General features: G+C 41.1%; 1 protein-coding gene and 1 pseudogene across 2 annotated transcripts in view; one reads left to right on the forward strand and one right to left on the reverse strand.

Moving 5' to 3' along the window:
• The window catches only part of PLEKHG1 (pleckstrin homology and RhoGEF domain containing G1), a 255,986-nt gene that overhangs the window by 77,232 nt on the left and 154,577 nt on the right, over positions 1-24,177 (forward strand). The gene's annotated exons all lie outside the window — the stretch shown is intronic.
• LOC102171879 lies at positions 2,172-3,372 on the reverse strand (annotated as a pseudogene). The gene has a single exon (XR_001296103.2). The product of XR_001296103.2 is annotated as a 28S ribosomal protein S7, mitochondrial pseudogene (transcript).

Below are 24,177 nucleotides of genomic sequence, written 5' to 3' on the forward strand. Positions count from 1 at the left end.
CAAATCATTTTTCTTCGGTTCCCCTTCTCTCTCTAAGCCCTCTGTTTCATTTCTAACTCTTTACAGATTGTTTTCAATTAGGGATCTCCCAGTCACCTCTAAGGTCACTTATTCCTAAAACTATCTTTTAACTCCTATTTGAGGAAAATGAAGATATTTTTGGCTGGCTTATCATTTCAAGTACACACCTGACATCTCTCTCTCTTCCTCCCCACCATCCCATATCTAAGTTGTCACCAGATCTCAGTAAACTTACTTCCCTACCTGTCTCATCCCTTCTTTTCCATTTCCACACCCTTGATAGAGGGGGAATAAAATGAACATCTGATTGCTTCCTACGTGCTACACGCTACAGTTTTTTTATTTCATTCTTTTAGTTTTGTGCAGTTATCATCATGAATTGATCTTCACAGGTTAGGAAACTGAAGTTCTCAGAAATTTTAGTCATCAACCAAAGTCATACAACCAGTGGTTTTAGATGTGGGATGAATTATAAATATCCAAGTTCAATTTCAAGTCCACTGTCTTCTCCGCGGCTCTGGAGTTTGAGATACTGCCCCGCCTAGCCATGCCATGTGCCTCCAGGGTACCACCTCTGGGCAGAGGAGCCAGATTCTCTTTCTCTCTGTTTTTTCCAAATTTATGAACCTCCAGTTCAGTCTCTCCTCCAGCCTGGTCCACTCCCAGGGCTGGATTAATTATGTCAGGGGTCTAGTCTGAAATTCACAATGATGCGTTGTTGCTTGCTCCAAAAGCTCTGACCTATTTTTTCATTCTGTCTTTAAGTCAACTGTTCCAGAAAAGTGTATTTTCTGCTACCCAAAATTGTCTCCACTCCTTGTAGTCGGTGTGAGGGGGACACAGTGGGCTCTGGGGTCAGTTTGACCTGGGTGTGCGTCACTGCTCATCTCCTTCCTGGGAGGCCATGGGCAAATTTTTTGCCATCATCATCTGTAAAATCATGACAATAAACTCACTTCAGGTTAGCTGTTGGGAGTGCATGTACAATGCCAGCTATAGTGAGAGTCTGGCAGGCTCTCAAATGGAGCTGGAGGGCAGTTGCTGTAATACTGTTATCAGGACCTTATCTTTCCTCTTAAACTTAGTTCAAATTCCTCTTTCTTTATAAATGACTCTGGCCTGATTTTATCTGCCTCCTCCTATATCAGTTAGCCTCCGAACAATTCATTTAGCAATTTTAATCATGTAGTGCCTCTGGACACTGCTTTGTGGTCTTAAAAATCCTTCTTGAAATGCCTCCTTGAGAGTTGTTAATTCCTGCTCTAATGGACTAACGTAGTTCAAAAGCAGGGCGAGGTCTAATGCATGTGATATATTGCCTGGTGCCTGATATGTAACCAATTGCTCACATACTTTTTTGATTCAAAATTATAACTGTGTTTATTTTAAGTACAAAGATGCCCAGAGCTCAGTCACTTAGTTGTGTCTGACTCTTTGCAACCCCATGGACTGGAGCCCACCAGGCTCCTTGGTCCATGGTATTGCCAGGCAAGAATACTGGAGTGGGATGCTATTTCCTTCTCCAGGAGATCTTCCCGACTCAGGGATGGAACCCACATCTCCTGCATTGGCAGACAGATTGTTGATCACTGAGCCACCAGGGTTCATAGTTCTGAATGTGAAATATATCGCAGAGTAAACTTTGAACTTCAAGCTCCAAAAAATCTTACTATCCAGCACTTGTAATAAACCTGTCTATTAAACAGTGAACAATCTTAAAACATGACTGTGTATATATTCATGTTTTATTTTCTTTGAGTACCTCCAAGTTAGGAAATATGGTAATTTTCTTCATAACTATCATTTTCTAGGCCTAACTTTTTTTTCTTGGGCAGATTTTCATTTTTCTTCATTGCCTCTTCAGTCTCAATAACTTTTTCTCCCCTCCTGGCCAGATTTTCCACTGGGAGTGTTTGGTGGGGAGAATGTTGCTGTAAAATAAGCCTGAGGAAGAGTCAGGGATCTGTTTCAGAGACAAAAATGTGGTGGCACTTTAAAACTGAAGGAAACATTCTGTTAATTATGGGTCTTTTAGCTTTATTTAGTCACCCCATATTCAGAGCCAGTTTTTTTTTTTTTCTCCAGTTGATTTTAATGAATTGTAATACCACATCACATGTTACACCAGCTCAGGACGAGCATTTTCTAATAAACTCTTTCTGATACTAACACTGCTTCTTTTCGTATCACCCAAAGGTCCACCCCAAGCTGAAGGAAAAGAAGGCTGGGTGAGCCCTAGGTTTCTTAGGAGGAAATCCAACTTGATATGCCCCCTCTTTCCAAGGAGATGGGATAGGGAGAGCGAGTTCCAGCCCCCAAAGAAACGACGAACAGGCAGTAAACACGCGGCTCCGTCCTTGGTAGGAGGCCCGCCTGCCCGGAAGAGGGAACGGTACCCTTAACACACAGGCGTTCTGCAGCGTGGCAGCGGCTCACGCTGTTTTTGGCAGCAGAGTGCGCTGCCGTCTTCCCGGACCCTCTGCCCACACTCTACCACCAGCGGTAGTGGGCCAGCGCGCGGTTGGCCTCGGCCATCTTGTGCATGTCGTGCTTTCTCTTGATCACAGGGCCGCGGTTGTAGAAAGCCTCCAGCAGCTCCTGAGACAGCTTCTCCGGCATCAGCATCCGCCGGGGCTTCTTCTCCCTGCACTCAGTGATCATCCATTTCATGGCCAGGAAGCGGCGACGCCGGTCAGCCAGCGGCACAGGGACCTGGTAGAAATGGCCCCCCTTGAGGATGGGTACCAGCCCAATCACAGGCTCACAGTTTTTCAGTGCTTGATGGAAGATGGTGTAAGGGTTGCGTTCAATGGTTGCCTGTTTCTCTGCAGAAGCAGCATGGTACTTCTCAAACTGCTTCCTTTTCACAGCTTCCAGGGTCTGTGTCATGAGGGATCTGGCCAGTATTTTGTTTCCTCCTTTCATCATCATATTGGTGAATTTACTGATCACTGGGTCTTCAAACACAGAGCATGTTTTCGTGGCTGGGGCAGCTTTAATAACCTGAGTCTTCCTGAGCTCCCGCTCATACGTCTCCTCCTCAGTCAGCTGGGCCAAGGGCTTGCGGTAATATTCCTTGTCAGTCTGGGGATCCTGGTACTCAGGGCCATAGCGGCTCCACCTCACCTGCACTAGCCCTGGAAGCCACAGGGCAACTCTCCGCAAGCCGAGACCCAAGCCGGACCACCCTAGCGCAACCTTCACCGTGGGGGCAGCCATCTTGGCTTCCAGCAGGACCCCCCAGAGCCAGTTTTTAAAACTCTATACTTTAGCATTTTAACCAGAGGTTTGGGGACCTCCTCCTTCCAAAATATAAGTATTGGTGAAATAACCGTTTGAAACACATTGTAAGCAAGTTTCACCTGCCAAGGTGTGTGTTCCATCCTGAAGTCACATTTAAATGCATTTGCAAAGTTTATTTCCGAAAAAAATGTGTGCTACTAATTTGGGCAATATTTTGCCTATGTAGAAAAGTTATTTGTTAAAATAGTTACTTAAGGAAAAAAAAGGCTCCTTGGTCTGCAGGCTTAAAGTTGTAAAACTGAACTGCGTGAGATCCTTCGGAAGAAAGCTTCCCAGGGGAATGGCCTTATTCCTTCTTGGGTCAGGCGATGGGGTGAAGGGTTGCAAAACAAATCCCCCAGCTGTGGAATGCCCCGCTCAGTGTGCTCATTCTCTGCCCTGTGCCCTCCTCTCCCTTGTGTGTCTGGGAGGTGATGCAAGATAAAACCCCCAAAAGTGTAGAGGTGCAGGCTGACTCTGCACGCACCTCTGTTGGGATCCAGCAAGATCCCTCTCTTAGCAAAATGAACTTTCCAAAGAAAAATTTTAAAATTCAAACATTTTCAAGACTATTTGAACATTCAAAACTAGAATTCTGTAGGGAAAAACTGGGAACCAGTTAGGCTTCAGTCAGTAAAACCATGTGTATACACAACATACGTTACATGCAGGCAATCTTCAATTTAAGCCAGGGTTGTTTTCCAAAAAGTTCACTTGAAAAATATTTCAGAGTGTATTTTTTCCTCGTTAGACATAAAGCTATGCGTGGGAAGCCCTCTGGCAAACAGAGCCTGTTTAACCCGTATTATACCTGAAAAGCAGTTCAGGTCATTTGGGTGGCCAGTTGCCAATACTAATATTCTTCCCCACTGTTCACATAAACAATTGAAGTTCCAATGTTTGTAGAACTGCTTACAACTAGAAAATGTAGAAAATGTGGCATAAACCTTTTTACAAGGCCATGTATCTTGATATCAGAGTTTAAAGAGACACATTCGCTATTAGTATAAAGCTATAATCATACAGACTTGAGTAATCGTGTATAAGATCGAGTCAGGAGAGCTTCATCAACATACCGAAGCAATAATAGAAGCACATTACAATTATATAACACTGTCAACTCTGATATATTTATAATTTATGCCAGTTTGAATTTTCAAACTCTAAGACCCAGGCATTTTCATTTACTTTGTGCAAGAGCTAAGGCGGAATGCTTTGAAATGAGCGGTAAGATGGGGCCTGGTACCCTGAGGGGAGAATGGAGAGACCATAGGAATGATGGCCTATGTGACCCTCAGAGGGAGAGGAGAGATGAGTACAGAAGGATGGGCCAAGGACTTCCTGGTGGTCCAATGGTTAAGGCTCTGTGCATCCACTGCAGGGGGGGCACAGGTTCGATTCCTGGTCAGGGAACTAAGACTGCATGTTGAGTGGTTATGCCAAAAAATAAAGAATGATTTGTAGAAAGAAGGAACACGTATATCATGATAGTCCTCCTCCCAAGTACATCCCAAAGTGAAAATTGGCTGGTTTTGGTAATACTTGGTTGAAAGAGAGACAAAGGGGAGAGTAAGGAAATCTTTACCTTTCACGTTGCCACCTTCCCAATCAGGGTTACCTCTTGGTCTCTGAGACCTATTCTTCTGTAAAAACCCTGATAACCTATGATTAGATCCCACATTTGAGAATCATTATAGCTTCAAAGATCCTGATGCTGGGAAAGATTGAGGGCAGGAGGATAAGGAGGTACAAAAACAGATGGTTGGATGGCGTCACTGACTCAACGGACATGAGTTTGAGCAAAGTCCAGGAGATAGTGAAGGACGGAGAAGCCTGGTGTGCTGCAGCCAGTCCATGGGGTTGCAAAGAGTCAGACACGACTTAGAGACTGAACAACAAATGGCTAGAAAAGCTTTTACAGGCAAAGTTGGGAACCTTCTATACCATTAGAACCTGGAACACAGTTTCTTTTATGTAAGTAAACAACCATTTACCAGGACTTTTTTGGAACATGCTCTATTTTTAAATTGGTTCTGCTCATATGTGTACAGTTGAGTGAGCCTGAGAAGCAAAGAGTCAACAGCCAGATTCTCATGGGGAGAGCTTCGGTTATTTTCCTTTGGAACTCAGAGAGCTGTTGTACTTCTCATACACCTTGAGGTCAGTCTCAACTGTGTGTTTCTTAGACACAAAATAACATTGCTAATTTTTTAACATTTATGATTTTTATGAACATAGCTTTCCTATCTAAGAAACTTTAAACACTTATGAAAATAATTATGATGCTATTGGGGTCACTTTAGAATACAAAAAACAGATGGTTAGAGGTTCATTGACATGACCAACTGACCTGCCGTGAGATATTGAATGCTTTAATTTATTTTTCTCCCTTCATGATCATTCTTCTGAATATCCTGAAAGACATCCAAGAGAACTTTCTCTTCTAATTATTTCCAACTATTTCTCAGAAGTTCATTCAGACGTACAATTAAACAAATCATCCATACTTTGGGAGTGCCTATTTAAACATCAAATGTTTACATGTACATATAGAAAGAAGATTAATTATCTCTCCCCACCACCAGATTTTAATCTGAAAGGCAACTTATTAATTTTGCTCCCTCTTGTATGCTGAGCAGTTGCTCAGTAAATGGGTTAAATAATATGGTATCTTGATTCAGGAAAATGTGGTTCCCAAATGAACCACTTAGAGAAAACAGGATGTGACTGTGAGTAGAAGAGACAAGGAGGTAGATATCTCAACAAAGCAAGTTGTTGGAAAGGAAGAAGTGGAAGGTAGATTCTGGGTAAGCAACCAACAATGCCCATGAAACAGGCTATTATACTTAATTGTTGCACTCTTATTCCAAATGAAAGATTAGTGTATATATAATCTTTCCATCCCTGCCTCTTATCCCTGCATACAATTGCAGACTGTCTCTACTTCTACAAACTTCCTCAAGTTATTTCTTGGCACCTTGGAGGGACAGGGGGCACAAATCTTATTATGAACAGCTATGGTGTCTTCATCTTCTGATCTAAGTTGCTCAGCTCTCCATGACTGGGAGGTGCCCGAAATCCAGACAATACTGCCGTCCAGAATCACTCATGCACAGAGCCTACCCTGGGACAATTGGTGCTTTGTTCTTTGAAGCATGTGCCAGAGTCATACTATATTCTGTGCAGAAATGGGACAGATGCTTCTAATATCTTATGGAGTTTTTTAAGTGAAAATAACTTTCTGCTCTTGATTTCCCTGTCTTTAGAACTCAAACATAAACTGTAGAGACAGGGCCTGAAGACAGTAGACCAATAATTGAAGGATGGCTTCCGCATTTCTACCTTGGATAGCTAGGTGGGACTAGGTCATAACCAGGAGGGCAGACTCCTTGTGATATTTAGCATCCAAGCTATGTGTAGGCAATTTTGTTCTGTATTTATCCTTTATAATGTTGTATCCATGGGAAAATAAGTCCTCTTTCCACCCTGCAGCACTCTGGGTAAAAGAGGCAAGTTATATGAATATAATGCGAATGTGTACCATGGACAAAATGTATTAAGAGGGCCAGATGTTCCACTTTCTGCAGCCCAAAAGAGATGTAGTTGTCTGAACTAAGCTAATATATTCAGATTGGAATATTGCCAAGAGAAAAAAGTGTAAGAACAAGGGTAAACTTGGCCTTCCTCTCAATAAGCTGCAGTCAGTACAAGATAACACTGGCTTTCCCCTTCAGGGGCCTCTTTGGTCTGACTCTCTCATGCAGAATCTCTTGTTACTTCTCCATCCCATAACCTCTCTGCTACATTGGTCCATTCGCTGCTGACTTGGGTCTGTCATCTTGTCTCTTCATGAAATGCCCTTCCTCGCTGCTTGGGGTAGAATTCAACCCTCCAGACAACCAATAAGCCTAATGTCTCCACCGCTCTCTGTGCTCACCTCAGCCATACCTGGGTGTTAATTTTAGACATCTGAAAGATCTAGTCCTAAATATATCGTGTTGCTTATGAGAAAATTGAGGCATGAAGAAAGTTGGCGTCACCACCAAATTTGGGCAGCAAGTTTATGTCAGAGACTGAACTAGAATCAAGAAGTCTTGTCTTCTAAGCTGGTATAGTTACCATCATACCCACTGCATTTATAAAGTTCTTTAGTTTTTCTGCAAAGAGGTATGTATACAGATACACACACACACACACACACACACATTTTTTAAACTGATGAGCAATAAGAAAGATGGACTTTAAAAAATTGACTTGCTATATATTAGTCTATTTAGAGCTGAGAATGCCAACCATTTAAATCTTACAACATGAAAATTAAGCCTGTTTAAGCATATATTAACGCTGGGTTTGTATTGCCTTTGGTCACCTAACTACTAAGATTTCAAGTTTCTAGCATCCCCAACTATGGGATCATCAGACTTTTAAAATCTTGCATTGCTGTAGACATGACTTTTAAAAAGAATTTCAACATGTCAACTTTATGGGTAGCAGGCAGGGATTGGCACTAAGAAGGCTGCTTGTTTCTATTATGTGTTCAATCAAGTCTTTGTGTTTTCAGCAAACTTATAAGAGACAGCATTATGGTGTCTTATTGTGGTACTAAAATGGGATTTGGGCAGAACGGGTGGGTGTCTGCTTGTAACACACAATCTAACATTATAGAGTTTCTCAGGAAAGACTAGTTTGAAGCACAACTTCCAGTGACAGTCTCCCAGAGTATCATTAATTTTCCTTGTTTAAAGCAATCTAGTTTTTCCTATTTGCAACAGATGTGTCTAAACAATATATTTTATTCACTCAAGCAGAAATATTTTCCTGCTAAAATGACCTAATATCACGTGGTTTTCCTTGTGTGTAAGGAGCATATACTGCTTGGGAACATTTAGAGAAACCAAATTCAGATGTGTGGAAAGATAGGAAGTGGTGAAAAGCAGAACTGACCATCCTTTAGAGCTAAAGGTGATATGAAATCCACCAACAGTAACAAGTAAAAATTTTGTGCATTGTTGTCGAGTGCTACCTGTCCCTTGAAAAGATTTCTCAATCAACGAGTATAAAGGGTTGCAAGATCTCTTGGGTTTTTGTGAAATGTGTATCTAAAAAGACATAGAGACCAAAGAAGTATTTGAAAGTTGACTTGTAGACAAGAGTGACTAAAATATTTATACACAAATAGGCTTCTTTCCAGGAATATGGAAGGGAAGATTGATTCAAAATGCTATTTTTTTTTTTTCAGCTGGTTTTTGAGGGCTTTTCTGTGTATTGGAGGAAGCTCAGGGTACCTAGGTGCTGTTGTGTCCTGGTGCTTCCACAAGGGCTGAATGTGAACCTCATTGCTCTCTGTCCTGCCAAGAAAGCATGTAAAGCATTGGCTGCCCTTCCTGCAACTTTTCTGAAAACAAAACAAAAAGTTATCCTGGGAGCATTAAACACCAGAACACCTTCTAGACAAAGTGCAAAATGATTTGCTTCTTTACGGCTCCCTCAAATATTAGTCAACTCCCTGAAGTCTAGTTCCAAAGAAGGAATTATGGTTTTCTCTAAGAGCCAACAGTTCCCTTTGTAAATTTCTGGACATCATGGGGGTGATATTTTTGAGTTCTTCTACAATAAAATTTAATGGTCCATTTGAGAAATTGTCCCCGTATTGAGCGTAGTTTCTATTTCAGGGTTGTTAGAGGCAATTCTTGAGTGCTAACCTCCTCTTTGATCTGTGGAGACTCACTGGTTTCCATGGAGTCTCACTGGCTCATGACCAAGTGAGAGCTCAGCATTCCTGTCAGCTGGGGTGCAATGTTCCCAATCAGATCTGACCTGAACTACTTGGACAAAGGACTTTAAAATCAGAATGCTTCATACATCAGCCCGAAAATACGTTGATTATTTTGGGAGAAGAGTGCAGTAAAAGTTTAAAAATGTGTGTTTCTTTCATTTATTTAAATTTTGATGCATTTCTGGAAAACGGTTTTAGTCTTCTGATGACACAAAATCTTTCTCCAGTCCTCCTACTTTGTACAAAATAATATGAAGCAGAATATCTTATTTGACCTTAAATGTAAATACAATGAGAGCCAAGTTATTGTGACCAATGTATTTCACGCATCTGGCAATAATCTTTTTATTTTATGGCATTGATGACTCAAAGCAATTGTTGATCCTAATTTATTTTTAAACCTTTTAGCTTAAGCCTTCTTCTTGGGGCTTTTTTTCCCCTCCCCCACCTAGTGTTGTAGGATGGCTAAAATAAGATCACTGTAAACACCAACATTCATTTTTTTAAGTCAAACATTTGCAGGACTGCACTGTGGATTCAGGAGAGGTAGAGGGAGATTCCTGACTTAGAGCTTGCCTTCAAGTAGAGGAGGACGGGAGCCCACAAGGCTCATAATTGTAGACAGCTGGGATTGTCTTTAGTGTGCAAAATGAATAGGAGCAAAGAGAAAGAAAATATGACTTTGACTTGGGTTTGTGGGCGTTGAAGAGGCATTGATGGCATTTGTGCTCCTACAGAGAGCATTCTCTGACCTACTTTGATGCCTGATTCCCTTGCAATTACCACTGCTCAAATCCACAAGGCTTCATTCTAGGGAAGAATTAACTCTTTAGCTAACGTGGAAAACCATGAGATGTTCTTTGAGGGAAATGTTTATCTAAATTACTTTCAACACTCTACTTGATGTCAGAGTTACCCAAACTGTTCATTTAGATACTTTGGCAGAATCCTGTGAAGCAATTATAAAGAATGAGTCTTACACTCAGTCAGGTTCTTATCAAGGTGTTCTCCATGTTGAAATCATGCTAACTCAGATTTTGACCTTGAAATGTATTTCTAATTTCCTTTTGAAACCATGCCTGAGATTACTAAGGGATTTTTGTATTTAAGGAAAAACATGGCTTTATTAATTTTTATCCCTGCTCCGTCAATGAAATAGATGTTTATTTTTCTTCATAAACCCAATGGATTTTGATAGAAATATCAAGAAAAACCATCAAGAAAAAGATTGTATATAATATTTTCACATGTGCTTATGTTTTAAAAGTAAATAAACAATGAGGAATCAATTTTCAAATATCAGTGATGTTGGTATTTTTTTAAATAATTGGCTTAAATTAAGTAGCTTCACTTCTCATAGCTTCTCGCTGACTTTTATTTCATTAACTGTATAAGAAATATGATCCATTTAATCATATTTTTAAAGACATGGATAAGATAAATGTTGGATTTTTAACAAAGAATAAACCCAGGGCCAAAGCATAGAACTAGAAGAATAGTCCAAAAAGGCAACATTAAGGAAATGAGCAGGGCCACTACCTACAGCTACACAGACCCACTCTAATCTACATATACCCATGCTAATCATGGACCCACCAGGAACAGAGTGCCCCCTGGAGTTGTGCCAACCTACCAGCCCTAGACCTAAGGGTTATTTTTTAAAGTTTTCACATTTGGGGGTTCATTTGGCAAACTTTTAGGCTCCCTAATTATTGGAGAAACCCTGGGTCACACTACATTTTTAACCAAGGGACCTTTTTATTGTTGACTCTCAAGAGTAGACCGTTTGGCCGAGGCAAATGGCCTAATGTCACAGCTCCTACATTGCTGCTTTTTCCTCATGCTAGAGAGTTCTCCTTTAAAGAGGAAATGGCAGAGTCATTATGGGCAAAAACGAACCAAAGCCCAAGACTTTTGAGAAACTGGTCGAGTCAGGAGTCCTCCACACCTCACTTAACTCAGGCTTTCATGCAGCCAACACTTATGGACAGGCTCCATATTCCAGGCACTGGAGCAGATGTTGAGTTTACAGTGGTTACCATGGAAGAAGGATATCTGCCAAGGATATCTGCAGGAAGCCTAGAGCCTAGGGGAGCTGAAAGATAATTGTAAAGACCATCATTAAGTGTATAATTCCACACTGGGTGAATGCTATGAATGAACAGAACAGGGGACTCTTAAGAAAGTGGATTTTCATCAACAGGAAGGGCAATCCTAAAGTTGGGACATGAATGAATGAATGAAAGCCAAAGCGTGTAGAGGCTGGTGAGTGGTGAGGAGTGGTGCAATGAGATAGGGTTGCGTGAGGTGATGAGGTGAGGGCTGTGTCATGCCCAGGGCTGCAGGCCATGTTGAGGAGTCTGGCTTTTATCCTAAATTCAGTGGGAGTATACTTAATAGGTTTTAAGCAGGGGAGTTGATGTAATCCAGCTTAGTTTTTTGAAGGTTTGCTCTTTTGGGTAAAGAATAAATTAATTGCAGATAAGAGTGAGAAAGGGACAACCAGTTAGGAGCTTCTTCTTTTTCTTTTTTAATTGAAATATAGTTGATTTACAGTATTTGTTAGTTTCAGGGGTACAGCAAAGTGTTTTGTTTTTTTTTTTTCAGATTATTTTCCATTATAGGTTATTACAGGATATTGAATACATTAATAATTCCCTGGGCTATATAGTAAATCATTATTGCTTGTCTATTTTAGGTGTAGTAGTTTGTATCTGTTAATCCCATCCTTCTAATTTATCCCTCATTCTCTCCCTTTCCCCTTTAGTGGGCATAAGATTATTTTCCGTCTGTGAATCTATTATTGTTTTGTATATAGGTTCATTTGGTTCATTTGTATTTTTTTTTAGATTCTACATATAACTAATACTATATAATATTTGTCTTTGTCTGTCTGACAGGTCCTTAGTATGATAATCTTGAGATCCATCTATGTTGCTATAAATAGCAATATTTATTTCATTCCTTTTTAATGGCTGTTGTTGTTCACTTGCTCGGTCATGTCCGACTCCTTGTGACCCCATGGACTGTAGCACACCAGGCTTCGCTGTCCTTCACCATCTCCCAGAGCTTGCTCAAACTCATGTCCATTGGGTCAGTGATGCCATGCAGCCATCTGGTCCTCTATTATCCCCTTCTCCTCCTGCCTTCAATCTTTCCCAGCATCAGGGTCTTTTCAAATGCTGAGTAATATCCAATCTTAAACCAGTCATCTGTTGATGGGTATTTGGGTTGTTTCCATGTCTTGGCTATTGTAAATAGTAAGGAGGCTTTTCAAATATACTGATTATATAATTATGAACTGATTATATAGTATCAGTTATATGTGGAATCTAAAACATAATACAGCTAAACCAAATGAACCTATATACAAGTAAGAACTAATGGCTTAACTAATGGTAAGAAGTAATGGCTCCTTGAATCAATGGGATCCCTGATATTAAGGAAATTGTGCTCTGGGGCACACAGAAACTGTGCAGATGTTATCAAGCAGCTACTATTTAAATAGTGGAAAGAGCATGTGACCTTAACTACCTTCCCCCTTCTTCTTAGCTTTGCTACCTCCCCTTGATAATGACGCTGTCTGCCTGGGTTCTCTCTAAACCATGGAGAAGATTAGACCTGAATCCAGCACGCCCACATGAGTCAATCAGGGTTACAAGGTGCTTTGCAGTGCTGTACAAATTCTAGAAATTGACGCTGCCTCCTCTGCTTTCCCCTTTGTTCCTTGAAGTTCCTGGGGGAAGCCAGAGGGCTTTTATATTGTTCATTCATGGAGATGAGTGAACTTCAAAATTAAAGATGATTTTGTAATTGTCTTAGAAGTTGAATCCTTTGAAAACATCTAATTAGTTGCTCATTGTAACCATAAGCCTATATTAAGGCTCTATTTCACAAATAGTAACATTGAGGTGAAAAGAGAATACAGAAAATTTTAAGTCATTATTGCTTTGACACATGTGTAATATAATTAGTATAAACTACTTACTATATAAATATATGAAGTAAATATACATAGTAAACATATACATGTGTTGTTTATTATAATGTATAAGACATATATGAAGAATGTTTTCAATTATTATTTTAAGTACTATTGAAGCATTGATGCATAAGATCTTCAGCTCTTTGTGAGTGTACTATGATTTCTTTCCTTTGCATCTTATGATAGACAATCATATCAAGGACTTTAGAATCAGAAAAAAAAATTTAAGATTATTAACAGGTATAATGCTCCTTTTTTCTTAACAGAAGTAAATGACATAAAAGCACTTCATTATTATGGACTCAAAAAATCATTCTCTACCCCTTTCCAGAAGTGAAGTACAGGCACAGCCCAAAGTAACTACACTTTAGTTGATAATTCAAAGAATGAAAGAGAAAAATAAGATATTTCTTTGTAGATGCTTAAGTTCATTTCCACACATAATTTTATAGTGAAAGGTGGGTGAGAACTCCTCAGGTTTCTAGTTTGGGTGAGAGGAAAGAGAACACTGATGGATAAAAAGGAAGATCCTTCCTACAACCCTCCTTTCTCTTTTAGTATTTCTGCAGGTAGACATACAGCATGAGTGTCTGCTTCTAACCAGCAGGGGGTAAATAACTCAGCATTTTCTGCTGCATATCAACTCTCTGCTTATTTTCCCCCTCAAATTACATATTTTGGCAAGGTTTCTCACTTATTAAAACATTTAATTATTATGTTTGGCAGTCATGGTTGGTTGCATTATATAAACAGATGCCAACTTCAAACATCGAAACTGATTTTTTTCATAGTCTGCCAGAAAGTGAGACTATTTGATGTGCAGTTTGAATGCTCTACTTCTGATTATATAATTTAGGTCTGGGAATAGAATTTTGGCATATGCCTGCAGTCTTTATGACATAGAAAATTAACTTTTAGCTTCCTCTTTAAAGGGCAAATCATCTTGGATAAAAGTTCCAAAACTACTATAAGGTGAGCTGCTGCTAAGTCGCTTCAGTCGTGTCCAACTCTGTGCGACCCCATAGACAGCAGCCCACGAGGCTCCCCCGTCCCTGGGATTCTCCAGGCAAGAACACTGGAGTGGGTTGCCATTTCCTTCTCCAATGCATGAAAGTGAAAAGTGAGAGTGAAGTCGTTCAGTCGTGTCCGACGCTGAGCGACCCCATGGACTGCGGCCCACCAGGCTCCTCTGTCCATGGGATTTTCCAGACAAGAGTGCTGGAGTGGGGTGCCATTGCCTTCTCCATAAGGTGAGCACCGTTTTATTAAAAGATCCTTTTACCTTCAAGCATGTGCACATCTGTCTAGGACTGCAATGTTTGTAAACACTCTGGGTAATCTGTGACCTCTATAAAGCTGTGGCTAACTCAGCTTCCCATCCTAGTCAGTGTTTAGATGAAGAGTCTGCTAGAAAAACTTGCTTTTCTTCTGCCTGTCTGTAGCCACTGCTTGCAATTAGATGCTGAAATATACTTAAGAACACTTCCCAGGGCACTCAACTCTTATTTAAAGCATATATCCACCTGTAGTCAAATAAAATTTAGATATCCAAAGCCCTTAATGGACTGTTTTCTTTCTAAACTCAAGTTTCTAAAAGAAACCTTCCTTCCCCATCACAAACACAAACTAGTTAGGCATGAGGGATATATTTAGAGAGAAAAGATAAACCTCCAGAAGTGTGTTACATGGTTAGTTCTCATCCAACCCTCTTCACCTTCTTCTCCTCCCAGAGTTTAGTCAGTGCAACTGGTAGAGCTGACCCCGAGGCAGAACAGAGTCTGACTCATCAGAGGGAGGCTAAATTATAGTTTGGACACCATTCTTACTTACTGAAGTGTGAACCTGTATGACTTAGAAAAAAATTAGCAAGAGTTGAAAGAGTTTTTTATTGTTAACCCTAAAATGACCAGAAAAGTTCAGTTAGATAGAACTTCTCATCTCTTGAGGAGTTTAGGTAATTGCTTAATAATGACGACAGAACTAATGACCTCAGAGGCTAAACCTTCTTTCCCCTGACTTCTCCAGAATCAGCTTGCTACTAGGAAATTACAGAAGCTCATGCGACAGTGATAGCCACTGAAATGAGGAGTAGAGAGAAGGTTGGGTTCAATCTCTTGTTGCAAAACAGAAATAGACTCACAGACTTAGAAAGCAAACTTGTGGTTAGCAAAGGGGAAAGGGCATTGGAGGGGAGGGGCGGGAAAAATTAGGAGATTGGAGTTAACAGATACATGACTATAGGTAAAATAGATAAACATGGACCTACTGTGTAGCATAGGGAACTGTATACAATACCTTGTGATAACTTATAATGGAAAAGAATATGGAGAAAAGTATATTTCATTTGTGTAGGTGTGCATGTGTGTGTGTGTCACTGAATCACTTTGCTGTATACCTGAAACTAACACATTTGATGTAAATCAGCTATTGTTGCTGTTTCATCACCAAGTCCTGTGTGACTCTTGCGACCCCATGGACAGAGGAGCCTGGCGGGCTACAGTCCATGGGGTTTCCCAGGCAAGAATACCCAGGCAAGAATACTGGAGTGGGCTGCCATTTCCTCCTCCCAGAGATCTTCCCCATCCAGGAATCAAACCCACATCTCCTGTGTCTCCTGTACTGCAGGCGGATTCTTTACCGGCTGAGCCACTAGGGAAGCCTATAAATCAACTATATTTCAATTTTAAAAAGAAGAAAAAGAAAGAGGCTCTTGTTACAGATTATTGTAGAACTAGGTTTTCATGTCTGGATTTCACTTCTATTTAAATTACACGATGCCAGATTATTCATACCTCTCCTAGAAAATGTACGTGCGAACTGGGAACTGTTTTCTATTTGGAAATGGGAACCCGAAACTTTTGTTCGAGTTGATGACGTGGGGTAACTGACACATGTAACAGTCACGGGCAATATCTGAGCAGCAGGCAGTGTGGGTAGGGGCTTCACAAGCTTGTGATTTCCTGGGTACCACCCTGTCTGTGATAACAGCCCCTGGCAGCTCTTCTTGCTCATTCTTGCACGCTTCACTCCACATGCTTGGGGAACTTGGCTAAGGCCACACAGCTCCTAAGTGGCAGAAACGGGGCTCAGCCCCTGCCAGACACCATGTCTTTCGCGCCTTCCCTGTCTCCAGTGTGTGTTCTTGCACAGACTCATGTGTTCTTGCCCCCTTCCTTCTTTCTCTCATGCTGTCCAGGTGGGACAACCTCATCTTTCAGTTTTTTATATTTATAACCCATTCGAGGGTTTTTTATTCCCTTTCTTTTTCATGGCAAATTCATCTGTATTCTGTTGAACTTTGGTGACATTCTAGGACATCCTTGATGCATTTAACTAGGTTCTCAGCCACTTACCATATACTTGATCCTATACAAACTGTTCAGCCCTTCTGGCCCCAGTTTTCTCCTCTGTAATGTGAGTGTAATATTATTTTTCACAGTGGTTTTATGTAAAGCACCTGGCATGGTGCTGGTGTACACCCTTTCTGAGATAATTTTGTTTTAGCCTCTTGTCTGTAATGATAAAATTTATTTCCCTTAGTGGAAGGTTAAGCACAGGATAATTTCAATTTAAGACAATAAAATTAGATAGGAAAAATGAGCCCACATAAATATTTCTTACAGATGTCATACAGTTGAACTGAGTAAAAACTAGTAAAATTACTAACCACAGGCTGTACCATGAAAGAAAAATTCTCTAAGATTCAGACCACATACCATAAAAAAGTATGTGTGCCTCAACAAACTCTCAGCAATTAAAGAATTATGGATTTGGAGTAGCACAATTTCAGCTACAAAGGGGAAATTTTTGTTGAAGGAAATGACTGTTGAAAGGGAAAGGTGGGGAAATATATATAAAATTTAAAACCTTTAAAGATTAAAATAGAATGAAAGCCACAAAATGCAAAAATATGCGTGGCAAACTTTAGAAACTTGATAACACAGACCACATTTATGTCAATGTGAGCACAATATCAGACTGTAATTAAATAAGGAATGGGTCCAAAGAAGCTTTCAGCTGTTTCACCCAAAATAAAACAAATAGAAAATTAAATTTGTCTCTTCAACACATTTTAAAATGAATTTTACCCCTACCAAGTAAATGAAAGTCCAAGGCCAAATCTGGAAAGGTTGTAAGGAAAAGAAAAATAGCCTCATGCATTATTGCTGACAATGTAAATAGATGGTCTTTTTGGATAAGACCTGGCAGCGTATAAAGAGTAGGAATTATCAAAGTCTTCCTCTTTGAGCCAGCAGTGCTCTTCCTGGGAATTTATCCCAAGGGTATCATGAGATAAGCACTTATTAAGCCACTGCAGTGTGAGAAGCTGTGAGAAGCAGAGATGGAGGAGATAGACTCTCATTCGAAGGAACAACGAATGCAATTTAAAGGCACTAAAATAGTACATGTTCAAAAAAAGTTCTCAAAGCATTAATTATAATGGGGAAAAATGCAGGGTAGCCTAATTCTGAGAATGGGGAACTCATCGTTTCCCTGAATCACCTGCCGTCCCAAGACTAAAACTCCTCTGTTCTATGCGTACTCCTGTGAGCCCCATGGTGCCCCCACCATAGGTCTAATCTACCCCTGGTTCCTCTCTCTGCTCACTCCCAACCCCATGGAATCAATTCCCAAGCCACATGCAACCCCACTCTAGCTGCCTTTATCCAGGCCACCATCATCCCTTTCCCATCTGGTCTTTATCTCCCTACTTGCATTCTTACTCCCTCCAATGTGTTTTCCAACTTCAGTTAGTGTCTTCTTTCCAAAATGCAGATCTGGTCGTGGTGAAAGCGAAAGAAAGTGAAAGCAAAGTCGCTCAGTCATGCCCGACTCTTTGCGACCCCGTGGACTGCAGCCTATGAGGCTTCTTCGTCCATGGGATTCTCCAGGAAAGAATACTGGAGTGGGTTACCATTTCCTTCTCCAGGGTATCTTCCCAACCCAGGGATTGAACCCGGGTCTTCTGCATTGGAGGCAGACGCTTTCACCTCTGAGCCACCAGGGAAGCCCTCTGATCATGGTACTTAGCTTCAAACCTTTCAAAACTTTGTCACTGCTTTGGTATAAAATCAAACTCTGTTTAAGATATTCCTGGCCTGGTTCCTGCTTACCTCTATAGTCTTGTCTCTTATTTCTCCCCTTCTTTACACCACACACTCACACACACACACACACACACACACACACACACACACACACACACACACACACACACACACACACACACCAGTTTCTACCTCACTACATTGCTTGCAGTTCCCCCAAACAGACACCTTGGGTCTTTGCAGGTGGCAGGCCCTATACCTGCTCCTCACCTCATTCTGAAATTCCAGGCTGTTCTATCTATTCCTGTTTGTTTTTCTGAATTCAATTCCTGTGTCATCCCCTCCAGGACATCTCCATGATATAGGCCACTTTCTGATACGCATGCACACAAGATGCAGAGCCCACCTGTGTGCACAGCCTCTGACTACCCCTTGTGTAGAATACTCTTTATTGGAAAAGAACTTCTGAATTCTGAAAACTCATATCTGAACACTGTTTTCCATTTAACTTGAGGCAAAATATATTATCCTATTTAATCTCTAATATGGTGAGTTGTAACACTATCTTTTATACTATTTTGTTGATAGTGGTAACTACAAACCATTTTAAATTATGTAAAAGAATTGTATTTAACTTGGGAGGTGAAAGGGAGGTCTCCCCAAGAAGGAGGTGATCCGGTTAAAGCTGCATCTCTCTGAGAGACTGCCCAAATCCTGTTAGTTAAAAAATTTATTAAGTCAACTGCTCATTAACTTAAAACTCTATTATCAAATGTTTCCAGTAAGAGTAAAGAGGGGACCCTTTTCAGGTTTTTTGAGTGTGTTCCCTTGTCTTTAATGTAAATAGTATTTGTGACTCCGTAAAGGTTGGTATCGGAGAAGGCAATGGCACCCCACTCCAGTAATCTTGCCTGGAAAATCCCATGGACGGAGGAGCCTGGTGGGCTGCAGTCCATGGGGTCGCTAAGAGTCGGACATGACTGAGCGACTTCACTTTCACTTTTCACTTTCATGCATTGGAGAAGGAAATTGCAACCCACTCCAGTGTTCTTGCCTGGAGAATCCCAGGGATGGGGGAGCCTGGTGGGCTGCCGTCTATGGGGTCACACAGAGTCGGATACGACTGAAGCGACTTAGCAGTAGCAGCAGCAAAGGTTGGTATGAGTATTATCTGATACTTAGAGACCAAATGGGGCCCCCAAAAAGGTAAATATGTTTTCTTACTTTTTCTAGTCTAATATTTTAAAAACTGCTTCTAATGGATGTCTAAACTGAGCAGTGCCTGAAAAAACTTTAGTAATTCTATATAGTGAGCATGGAGACATCTAACTTATTATGCCGTTAAGAACTCTTCACATGTAAACAAGAATTATTTCTTAACAGAAAAAGTCCATGCTAACTTCAGATGCCATAGTAAACAAAAGTTTTTTTGTATTAGGTTCAGCCTGAATTATCCACCTTGACCCAATCAAACTGATGGAAGTAGCAGGAATTACTTTTGAAGAGACAGGGATAAAAACTAACCCTGGTCAATCAGCACCTTGTAATTAATCCACATACTCGTTTTAAAAGAGAGAAATGTTGGCACTTCTCTGGTTTAAGGTTCTACACCAATCTCATATAGCATTCTACAACTATATAGGGTTTGATTTCAGGGTAGAATTACATATAACAAAGGTTTTGCTGTAACAGATGGTTATTTCCAACTGCCAAGTATTGAGGTTTTCCTGGGAACCTTTTCTAACCATCCATGAGCAAATTTATGAGTAAATGAATTAAAGACAAAACATGGAGTTACCTTTTAAATTTGGCTTGAAAACCTGGGCTTTAACATACTAGCTTAACATTGATATTGTGGTTTTTAAAACATGAAATCTCTGAATACCAACTAATTGTAAATTGGAAGTCAGTCCGAACAATATCGCCTTTCATTTCTGAAAAACAGGTAATAAACCACTGAAAAAAAGTACAACAGTGTTAATAATTTTATAAACCAGTATATTAAACAAATTCTTTTAAAGTTGCCTATATAAATGAAGGTACTACGCTAAGGGATAGTAGCCTCACTTTACTTTGATGTAGAGGAAAAAATAAATGTAGAAATCACTTTTGCTGTATATTAAGTGTTTGACATGAGAAGGCTCCATTGCCTTTTCTTTATTCTAGTTGCTGTGTTTTTAATAAAATGCACATTTAGCAGTTTTTAATATATTTTCATCTAGGTTTTAATCTTGGAATGAATACTAAGCTGCAAGGAGATGCTTAGTCATTTGTTAAACTTCTTGAGCCTTATGGCTATATTCAGCAGTATTGGTAGGATTTCTAGGGGCGCAGAAGATGTGAATCTTAAATCTAAATAGGAGATCAATGCCAGGAGCCCACCTTTCACCACAGTGCTCTCTTTGAAGAATCCATATAATAAAGTAGATATCATAAAGTAGATCATACTTTCCCCTGGGAATGTTTTTATAATCACTAGCTACTTTTTAAATCAGATCTTAGCATCTAATTATAACAGTAGCATGTTTTTAAACATTACAAAAACTGTGATAGAAGTATCATACACACTCATTATACCAAAGTCCCCAGTGTACTATAGTTGCTCATTCATTCATCCCACAGATGCTATTGAATATGTACTATGTTCCAGGCACTATTCCAGGCTCTGGGGATTTGATATGGGCAAAAAACACATGCCCCTTCCCCCATCAATATTACAGAATAAACTAGTGATAGAGATGACTATAAACCAAATATTCATTGCAAAATATAAACGCTGAAAAGGAAAAAATATACAGGCATTGCCTTGAGGAGGTGGTCCTTGAAGAGAGCTCTGACAGATCAGTAGTAGCTAGGGGGGAGATCGTTATGGCAGAAAGCAATGTGGAGAGAGCATGAACCCCTAGAGAAACTTAGAGAAGAGTAATGAGACTGGAGGGGTACAGAGGCCAGTAAGACGAGTAAGGAGGCAGAGACTGGGCTTTCGAGGTGTTGGAGGCCATGTCAAAGGCTTGCTCATTGTCCTTGAAGACAGGAAAGAGCTTGGGAGAGTTTTCAGTTGAAGGGATAAGGGTGGGGTGACGTCAGATTCACAATTTTAAAAGTTTGTAGTGCAACAGTGGAGAAGGAAATGGCACCCCACTCCAGTAGTCTTGCCTGGAGAATCCTGTGGACAGAGGAGCCTGGAGGGCTGCTGTCCATGGGGTCGCACAGAGTCAGACACGACTGAAGCGACTTAACATGCATGCATGCGTTGGAGAAGGAAATGGCACCCCACTGCAGTAGTCTTGCCTGGAGAATCCTGTGGACAGAGGAGCCTGGTGGGCTGCCGTCAATGGAGTCGCACAGAGTCGGACACGACTGAAGCGACTTAGCAGCAGCAGCAGCAGTGCAACAGCCCTACTCTCTCCATGAGGGACATTCTATTAGTACAAATGATAGATGAGCAGGCTAAAGATAGCGGAAAGTAAGTGCCGTTTGAGAGAGAGTTGTGCATGCGTGCTCAGTTGCTTTGTTCGTGATCGACTCTTTGCAACCCTGTGGACTGTAGCCCACCAGGCTCCTCTGTCCATGGGATTCTCCAGGCAAGAATATTGGAGTGGGTTTCCATGCCCTCCTCCAGGGGATCTTTCCAACCCAGGGATCAAACCTGCATCTCCTATGACTCCTTCATTGCAGGCAAATTCTAAGAAAAAAAAGAAAAATGGAGGTAGTAATAGTTTGACTTTCTGGAGTAAAAGTGGAAAAGATGATTCCAGCATTTCTGGCTGGTATATCCCTGCAAATGAGAGTAACATTCACTTTACTGTGAAATTTCAAATCTCAGATATAAAATAGTCACTTAGATGTACTGGTCTATTGCTCAGGTGTTTGGGCCACAAGTAAAAATCAGTGATTGGACGGTCCTGCAAAGGAAACTGAGAAGGGTTGTCAGTATAGGTAGAAGGAAAAACAGGATTATAAGAAATTGAGGTCCCCAGGGGAATACAGAGCTTCAAGAAGAAAGGAGTGGCCAAAAGTGTCAGGTGCTGCCATCAAGTTATAGGAGAAAGAGACTAATAAATACTAGTGGGATTAGGAAGCATAATACTACACAGAGCTGTTCGGGTGGTTGGAGAGGGTGAGGGGAAAATTCGATTGGACTGAGTTGGGGAAGAAATGAAGAGAAGCACAGATAACCCATTTGTGATTTTTTTTTTTTTTTTTACTAACCCTAACTGTTGAGGAGAAGAGACCTATAGCTGAAAGAGGAGGACAGAGGGAGAGTCAAGGGAACAGCTTCTTGGATGGGCACGTCTGAGCAAGTCTTCCTACTCTTAGGGCGGATAGAGAAGAGATGCCTTGGACAGCTAATTAACATCTCTAAACAGCAAGACTTGCTTGTGTATATGAGAATCCAAATTCTATGTGAATTCACAAATACATTTTTGAAGGATTATCAGCATTAGCAGCTGATAATTAGCAACATGTGCTGAATATTTTTCCCCTGTGTGTGACCTCTATGATGCTGCAGACTGTATATATGGCACAGGGGATTTATATTGTAGTGCTTGGTGGATTTGAGTACAGCATCAATTCAGAGCCATTCAGCCTAGCTTGTTGTTACCACTTAGAGATAAGAAATGAGGATAGAACATTGCCCATGAGATGAGGCTCAAATCTGCTCACCAGATCACCCAGAAGCCAATGGCATGCCCATAAGAGCTAACAGTGGCACAAAACAATTTGCCGTAAATTGCAGGTAAACACCAGTGGCCCATACTTCATACAGCATCTGCCAGAAGCGTCAATCTCCAGATGTTATTTTGTTTCCCAAATGCCACGTCCTAGAGCCAACCCCCTAGATGTTGGGACTTGGGGAAAAAGGGCAATTAAGACCTTCCCCTTCCATCCAAGTTCTGAACCAATTTGGAATTTGAAACAAAGGAGCAAGGCAGATAGAGTCTAAACCTCCACCTTTATTACCGATAAAACCAATGTTGGAGATTGTGTCTTACACCTGTGAGCAGGTGAGCATCCCGATACTGAACTCAGCATCAAAAGCCTTCCGGCCAGTGGGCTGAACAGTGACAACCCTCCCCACATAGAAGCGGAGCTTTCCTGCAAGTAAAGCAAAACCAGTGCCACCTGTGGGTAGGCAGCTCTCTGCCGAAAGAATTAAAATCTAATTCCTGCTTCCTGCCCCCAAGAGAAATGTGTGTGAGGAGTCAGAGAGACCAGCAGCTCTTGGAGCCCCGCTCAAATGGAAGAAATTCTCCACATAGACAGCCCTCTGCCCAGCAGCTCCTCTTGAAAGAATAGTGAGAGGTAATATATTTGCTTGCAAAGAGTCGGACATGACTTAGCAGCTGAACAGCAACAACATATATTTGCTACAGAGATGGAAGCTATTCTTGGTTCTGGTCACTCAGTGCACATTTTAGTAGCTGACAGCCGTTATCATCACAGCTTGTCATGCCTTTACACAATCAGCAGTTGCCAAGAGCCCTCTGTGTGACCAGAACCAGGTCCTGAGAACTTAGGAAGAAGCATGTGGCCTGTTCGGCCCTCACGCTCTTCAGAAGGCGGATGGGGATGGTACTGATGTTTCTGAAATTTAGAAAATAGTTGGTAACTCATGGACACCATAGGAAATTAGAAGCAAATATCCGTGAACTGAAGTTTATCATGAGACGTATATTGGCTTCTCCGGAGCCTTCAGCATGACTCTGGGTTTCTAGATCTGCTGTCTAAAGAAAAAGTGTGTTTCCTTCCCTGGTGTTCCCCTTTTCAGGAGTGGAGGGGGAGGGTGTCTTATAAGAAGTCTGACGGGGGGAGATGACCTCATGGGCTCGTGTTGTCCTTCGCTTCCTGGAGGGTGCACGGTGGCCTCTGGCGGGTCTCTTTCAGGAAGTGGATGTGTAGGACCTGGGAAGGGTGGGGTTGCCCTCCACAGGCAGGACATTACTCTTCTTCCTCTTCCTGACCACGTTTCCCACAGCAGTCCTGGTCATTGCTCAGCTTCCTGTCGGGGAAAACCTTGGCTACTGAGCGTCCACCTGCTACCACCAGCAAACTAAGGATGA

Source organism: Capra hircus, chromosome 9, assembly GCF_001704415.2.
Source record: "Capra hircus breed San Clemente chromosome 9, ASM170441v1, whole genome shotgun sequence".
Taxonomy (NCBI): domain Eukaryota; kingdom Metazoa; phylum Chordata; class Mammalia; order Artiodactyla; family Bovidae; genus Capra; species Capra hircus.